The sequence below is a fragment of the Octopus bimaculoides genome, chromosome 13 (assembly GCF_001194135.2).
Source record: "Octopus bimaculoides isolate UCB-OBI-ISO-001 chromosome 13, ASM119413v2, whole genome shotgun sequence".
In the NCBI taxonomy this organism is placed as follows: Eukaryota; Metazoa; Mollusca; class Cephalopoda; order Octopoda; family Octopodidae; genus Octopus; species Octopus bimaculoides.
The window spans coordinates 55,061,708-55,069,172 of record NC_068993.1 but is presented as its reverse complement, the minus strand read 5'-3'; the positions used below and the strand labels follow the sequence as shown (position 1 = coordinate 55,069,172).

General features: G+C 35.8%; 1 protein-coding gene across 1 annotated transcript in view; it reads right to left on the bottom strand.

Annotated features, from left to right (window-relative positions):
- The window catches only part of LOC106881562 (uncharacterized), a 113,185-nt gene that overhangs the window by 54,179 nt on the left and 51,541 nt on the right, over positions 1-7,465 (bottom strand). Inside the window, exon 2 of the mRNA XM_052972265.1 lies at positions 521-700. The gene's annotated coding sequence lies outside the window, so the exon portion shown is untranslated. The remainder of the gene's footprint in view (positions 1-520; positions 701-7,465) is intronic.

Below are 7,465 nucleotides of genomic sequence, written 5' to 3'. Positions count from 1 at the left end.
TATATAACATACAGAAAATTGCACTACTGGGTACTGCACACATTCTACGCAAAACACTTTCAATACAGTAAACATAAGAGCACCACAGCAAACCACAGCACATACCCAAGGCGCACAGAGCTGCGCTCGGTAGTGAAGTGAAAGCACGTTATAAAAATAAAACTACTGAATAATAATAATAATAATAATAATAATAATAATAATAATAATAATAATAACAATAATAATAATGATAATAATAACAATGATAATAATGATAATAATAATAATAATAATAATAATAATAATAATGGTTTCAAATTTTGCCACAGAGGCAGCAATTTTGGAGTGAGGAGATGAAACTGTTACTTACTTTATCGACCCCAAAAGGATGAAAGCAAAGTTGACCTTGGTGGAACTTGAACTCAGAACATAGCAATAGGCAAAATACTGCTAAGCATTTTGCCAGTTTGCTACCTTAAGTAATGATAATAGTAATAACAACAACAATATGAGTGTGGCAAAGTAGGCTAATACTTACATTGGAAGATATGTGAACATTACGGAATATGAGTTGCTACCAAATAGCTTGAATACCACTGAGAAGGCCAGGCATGGAAGGAAAAAGGATTACAGAAGTTTGAAATTTCCCAGTTAACGCAGGTCAGACAATTCAAGTATATGGACCAGATATGCTCATCATGGACATCAGAGACAAGACCTGTAAATTAATAGAATAAAAGAATAATTCATTAGGTTAAATCTATGTCAATAAAGGTTAAAAGAACACTTAAGTAAAAACAATGATGGAACTATAGATTGAAATGATGTGGTACATCACATGCAAATGGTTGCAGGCAGTTTTCTGGCTAACTTGAAGTTTTTTTGCCAGTTTTTGAGTGGTTTTGTGTGGATCTTTCTCAATGATGGTCTTTGACCATCATTGATGACAGATGGGCGTCCACTACACTCACAATCTTCAAGGCTCAGATCTCCATTGTGAAATCATTTGAACCATTTTTGAGCTGACCACTCACTGGTCATTTCCTTACCAAACGTTTTGTTGATATCACAAGCAGTTTCAGCTGCTTTACAGCCTTTTTTGGAAGTCAAATAGCAAAATGGCACACTACTAGGGACATACCCGAAACAAGGTTTGAATATTACATTTTAAAGTTTCCTATCTAAACTTTAATTTTAAGCATAACTTTATATATATATATCATCATCATCGTTTAACGTCTGCTTTCCATGCTAGCATGGGTTGGATGATTTGACCCAATATATATATATATATATATATATATATGTGTATACATTTGTGTATAGGTTTTTGGTTTTGCCTCGTTTTCCACCTTGCTTGAAAACCAGTGTTGGTTTGTTTATATCTCTGTAGCCTAGCGATTCAGCAAAAGAAACTGAAAGGATATGTACCAGACTTAATGAAAAAAACTAAATACAAGGGTTGATTTGTTTGGTTCAGACCCTTCAAGGTGGTGCTCCAGCATGGCTGTAGCCCAATGACTGAAACAAGTAAAAGATAAAAGATATGTAACTCTGCAATATTTGTATTTAGTGTGCAAAACACTCACTTGACATTCTTTCCCCCTCCACCATATCATGTCTCTAAACACAGCTTCTTTAAGCTGCTTAGTTGGCAAAAAACTGGCTCGGATGGTGGTTGTGGTGGTGATGGCGGTGGTGGTGGTTGTGGTGGTGATGGTAATGGTGGTGGTTGTGGTGATGGCAAAGATATTCAAGGACGTCTGTTGCACAGAAAAGCCGTGGTACTAACATATTTGATGTAGTGACCCAAGGAATTTTTAATTAATTAAAATTTTTTTATTAGTATTGACTCCACTCTACTCCTTAGTCACTGGTTGGGCGGTTATCAGTGGGGAGCTGTAAAGGTATTCAGATGTAGCAACTGTTGTTGTAGCATGAAAACTATCCCACCTAAGACAGTATGGGGGAAATGGATGCAAAATGGTAGAGAAAGTGAGAGAGAAGGAATACACAAAGAAGGTAGGGAAGAAGGGTGAGGGAAGGGAAAGGAAGGCAGAGCACAGGAGAGAGAGGAGTAGATGAAGGGAGAGACGGAGAGAGAGTAGAAGAGAGTGAGGGAGTGACAGAGAGAGAGAGAGAGAGAGAGAGAGAGAGAGAGAAAGGGAGAGACAGAAAGAGAGAGATTTCTATAATTGAATATATTTGATATGGAATAACTTTTGCAAGACCACCACATAATTATAATCATCTGAAGCAAGATCGTGCCAGTGCCGCTGGACTGACTCTTGTGCAGGTGGCACGTAAAAATACACCATTTTGAGCGTGGCCGTTGCCAGTACCACCTGACTGGCCTTTGTACCGACCCACTACACTCTCGGAGTGGTTGGCGTTAGGAAGGGCATCCAGCTGTAGAAACTCTGCCAAATCAGATTGGAGCCTGGTGTAGCCATCTAGTTTAACCAGTCCTCAATCAAATCGTCCAACCCATGCTAGCATGGAAAGCGGACGTTAAACGATGATGAGGATGATGATGATGATGATTTTGTCTTCTTGGATTTCTTTTTTACACAAATATTCTTCACTGTCATTACATAAAAAATTTTAACTAAATATTTGTTATCTTTTAAGTCATATATCCATACAATTGCTGTTGATTGTTTTGTACATTTCATTTAATGCTTCTGATATATCCAGCTGCAATGTAAGAAACCTTATAATCTTGCCTCTAATAAACAACATTTATCTTATTTCTCACCAAACTCTGCAGGTGTCTTACACATTCTGTATTGTGTTACACTGCTATTTAACACAGGTGCGAGTAACCATCTTCAAGAATTGGGCCACATGAAACATCGTCGTCGTCGTCATCATCATCATCATCATCATTTAACATCCATTTTCCATGCTGGCATGGGTTGGATGGTTTGACTGAAAGCTGGTAAGCGGGGGAGCTGCACCAGGTTCCAATCTGGTTTGACATGGTTTCTGCAGCTGGAAGCCCTTCCTAACACCGATCACTCCAAGAGTGTAGTGGGTGCTTTTTATGTGGACATGGATCATAATCAGGTTGGCTGCACCACTTAAGGTAATTTTCTGTTAGATGAGCCATTCAAAAAGTCCCACGGGCCACAGTTTGCCCATGACTGATTTAGCATCACATTTTTTTACATGTATCTTTTATCATTTCTCATCTTTTACTTGTTTCAGTCATTAGACCATGGTCATGCTGGGGCACCACTTTGAAGAATTTGTTTTAGTTGAATGAATTGACCCTAATGCTTATATTCTTATTTCTTTATTGCTCACAAGGGGCTAAACATAGAGGGGACAGACAAGGAGATTAAGTTGATTACATCGACTCCAGTGCGTAACTGGTACTTAATTTATCGACTCTGAAAGGATGAAAGGCAAAGTCGACCTTGGTGGAATTTGAACTCAGAACATAACGGCAGATGAAATACTGCTACGCATTTCGCCCGGCATGCTAACCACTCTGCCAGCTTGCTGCCTATGTGCTTATATTCTATTTTCCCTTTTTAAAGCCTACTGTTTATTCCATTAGTCTCTTTTGTTGAATCGCTATGTTATGGTGATGAAAACACACCAACACCAGTTGTCAAAGCAGGGGGGGGGGGGCAAATACAGACACAAACATACAAACAGGCTTTTTTCAGTTTCCTTCTATGAAATCCGCTCACATAAGATTGGCCAGCCTAAGGCTTATAGTAGAAGACACTTGCCTAAGGTGCCACACAGTGGGACTGAACCCGTGACCATGTGGTTGGGAAGTAAGCTTCTTACCATTCAGCCATGCCTGCTTCATTCAGTTTTGTAAAAAATCCAGCCAGAATTAAATGTCATTTTCATGGCTGCCATATCATGTTATATAAAAATATTTTTATCATTTATTTTCATCACGACTAATTCGAAATTAAGCAATGAAAACAGCAGAAGGAAATTTCAAGAATCAAATAACATATCTGCTGAGTCTTTTGTCTGTCTGCAGTGGAACAAAAATAGGGGCAGCCAACTGCTTTCGGTAATAGATTTGGAAACTGTGAGCATAGTTTTGAGAAGCTTGTTTTGCTACCATATGGTTATGAGTTCAGTCCCACAGCATGGCACCTTTGGTAAGTGGTTTCAATTTTAGCTTTGCGTTGAGCAATATCTTGTGAGTGAATTTGGTAGGCGGAAATTGTGTGGAAGCCTGTAATATATATATATATATATATATATATATATATATATATATATATATATATATATGGGAGATATGTGTGTGTGTGTGTATATATATATATATATATATATATATATATATATATATACACACACACACACATACATATACACACACACACACATATATATATATAATTATATATATATACATACATATATATTATATATATAATACATATATATACATATACACACATATATATATGTATGTATGTATATGTATGTCCCATTTTGTATTTTATATATATATATATATATATATATATACACATACAAACATACATACATACATGCATACGTATATGTATGTATATGTGTGCGTGTTGATAAAACTAGTGTCTGTTCAATGTTGACAGTGTTGTCTAGTGAGCCCTACTCTTGAATCTAATTTTAAGGAACAAGTAGCAATTCTTTATCTTTATTATTATTTTGTTTTAGAATTGCAGTTAGGAAAAGAGGGAGAAAATCTGGTCGCAACAATTTCTGTTAACTAAAACTGAGCAAATATGACTTGGCTTAACAGCTGCATATTTCTGCTGTTAAAATTATAAGAACAAAAATCAACCATATAAGCTGTTGAGAATTTAGAATCCGAGTCAAGCACAATTCCATCAATAAGATATTCTTTCTACAACTTATGAAAGACAAAGGAAATTCACTGATTGTATTTCATCAAATGCCTATTATTTACTTTTTAAAATAGTGCATCAGCATGGCCGCAGCTCTAAGCTGAAACTTTAAAAAAAAAAAAAAAAAAAAAAAAAAAGAACATATTTTGTACGTGCATTTGACAGTGTATCGTCAAAAATTTGCCTTTAATTTTTGATAGTGGGCCAATGAATTTTTAACTTTTGCCTTGCTACGTTGTGATAAAAATGAATGAAACTGTTGTGGCGAGAGTCATTGACACCATTGGGGGATTGGAAGAATGGACTCGCTGAACTATTATAAAAAGTAGTGGTTGGAGTGCTTTGGTAGTCTTGCAAAGTATGTCGTGTGAACACATTGATTAAACTTCTGCTGTCTAATTTTATATATACTAACCTGTGGCAGGATATAAAAGAAATAGTGTTAAGTAAGTATACTTATAATATGGTTTTCAAATATTTTGCACAAGACCAGCAATTTTAAGGGAGAGTTTAAGCCGATTCCAGTGTTCAACCGGTACTTATTCTATTGACTCTTGAAAGAATGAAAGGCAAAGTTGACCTCAGCAGAATTTGAACCTTGGACCTATAGAAGTGGAAGAAATGCAACTAAGCATTTTGTCTGACTTGTTGATAATTCTACTATCTTGCTGCCTTAAGCATGCTACTGATATACCTCTGTTATCAGATTAAGGATTATTTTAACAGATTCTGAACATTTTATTGCCTGCACCTATTCCTATTGTATTATTCCCACTATCAAGTTATATAAAAGTATTTTCATCATTTATAAATCAACAAGTGATATACAAAACTAAACAGTGAAAGTAACAGCTGTTGATACAATTACAGTGGTTGACTGAGATCCAATCGGATCTTTTTTAAAACGGGGGCCACATTTTTCATTAACGAAACACTTTGAAACTTGGAACACTGGTAGAATGTGTCATATAAAACATCTTTTTCTCTTAGTCTTCTAAAAAAAAAAAAGAAATCCATAAATTATTCCATGTTAAAGTTGTCGTATTTCTGTAATTTCAACCAATCACTGACGTCCATTCAGCCGATATACATTAAGTACCGACTACATAAACAAACGATTCTGAAACAATTAACCCTAACCCTAGGGTTAGTGTTAGGGTTAGGGTTAAATCAAATTTAAAATGAAAAAAGCAAATAAAACGAAGAATCGTTTGTTTATGTAGTCGGCACTTAATGTATATCGGCTGAATGGACGTCAGTGATTGGTTGAAATTATCGAAATAAGACAATTTTTTACATGAAATAAATTCGAATACAAAAATATTTTTCTGTTCTATAACACAAAATAGATAAGTATACGAAGTTTGAAAGTCTTTCGGTACCAAAAACACTACGTAAAACGTTAATGAAAAATGTGGCCCCCGTTTTAAAAAAGATCCATCCAATCCTTTTATATTATCATGGAGTGAAATCTCAAAAGGAAAAAAAAAATAAATAACTAGGCAAATGAATAAAAAACAACAAAAAATCAATTTATCAGAAGCAGTCCAGTTTGTCAGTTTGTCAGTCGAACATCAATCAACGATATTGATCATACAACTAGTATCAATTAATTCATGTTGATTACATATCACAGCTAAAATTAGTCTCCATTAACTGCATAACCTAGCTTTAGTTCAATACATTTAGTAAGTTAACCTAAACTTAACTTTAAACTTCAGATAACAGTTGGCCCATCTTCATCCAAAAAGAACAATCATTTACCAATAGTTTCAAGTACTGATTGATCATTTGACTTTGTCCATCCCAACTTTTCTAGCTCACTATTATACTACTGTCGAGGATGCATGGCCCAGCGAATACGGCATTGCACTGACTATCGTGAAATCATACTTTCAATTCCTAGAATAGGTGGTGTGTTGTGTTCTTGAGCAAATCATTAAATCTCACTGAGCCATGCGCCTTCACAATATATATATAATAAAAATAATATGTGAGTATATACATATTTACGTACATGTATGTACATACCTACATCTACATGTATATATAGATGCATATCTGGGTACAGGACGTCACAAAAAAACGTGGACAAAATGAAAAACAGAACATAAACAGGGCGCAGAAAACAAACAGGCCACATAGAGAACATTTCCTTCATCAGCTGCCCCTATTCTAAATTAAGCGTTTCGAAGAATTAGGGCAAGACGCATGGTGAGAATAGTTCTTCCCGCGGAAACAAATTAAATTAAATTAAATTTGTAATGCGGAGGAATTACGTGGCAAACAGAAAACACGACAGGAAAACGAAACAGAGAAAATAAACAAGAAGGGCTGTAGGCCAGACGGGAACAAATATCTGTATACTAAACACTGTGATGTGACGAACTGGAGAGAGAAGAAAGTTCGTGCTATCTTGGAAGTGGCTAAGAGAAGAAAGGAAGTAGTAGCCGGTCACATGTGACCAGCGAGGGGCAAGGAGACAGAGTGGCAGAGAGAGAAAAAAGGGGGAGGAAGTTGAACATAGGTGAGCAACGAGAGACAGGGAGAAAGAGAGAGAGAGAGAGAGAGAAATAGTAGTGAAGGGGAGAGGCATATATATATATATA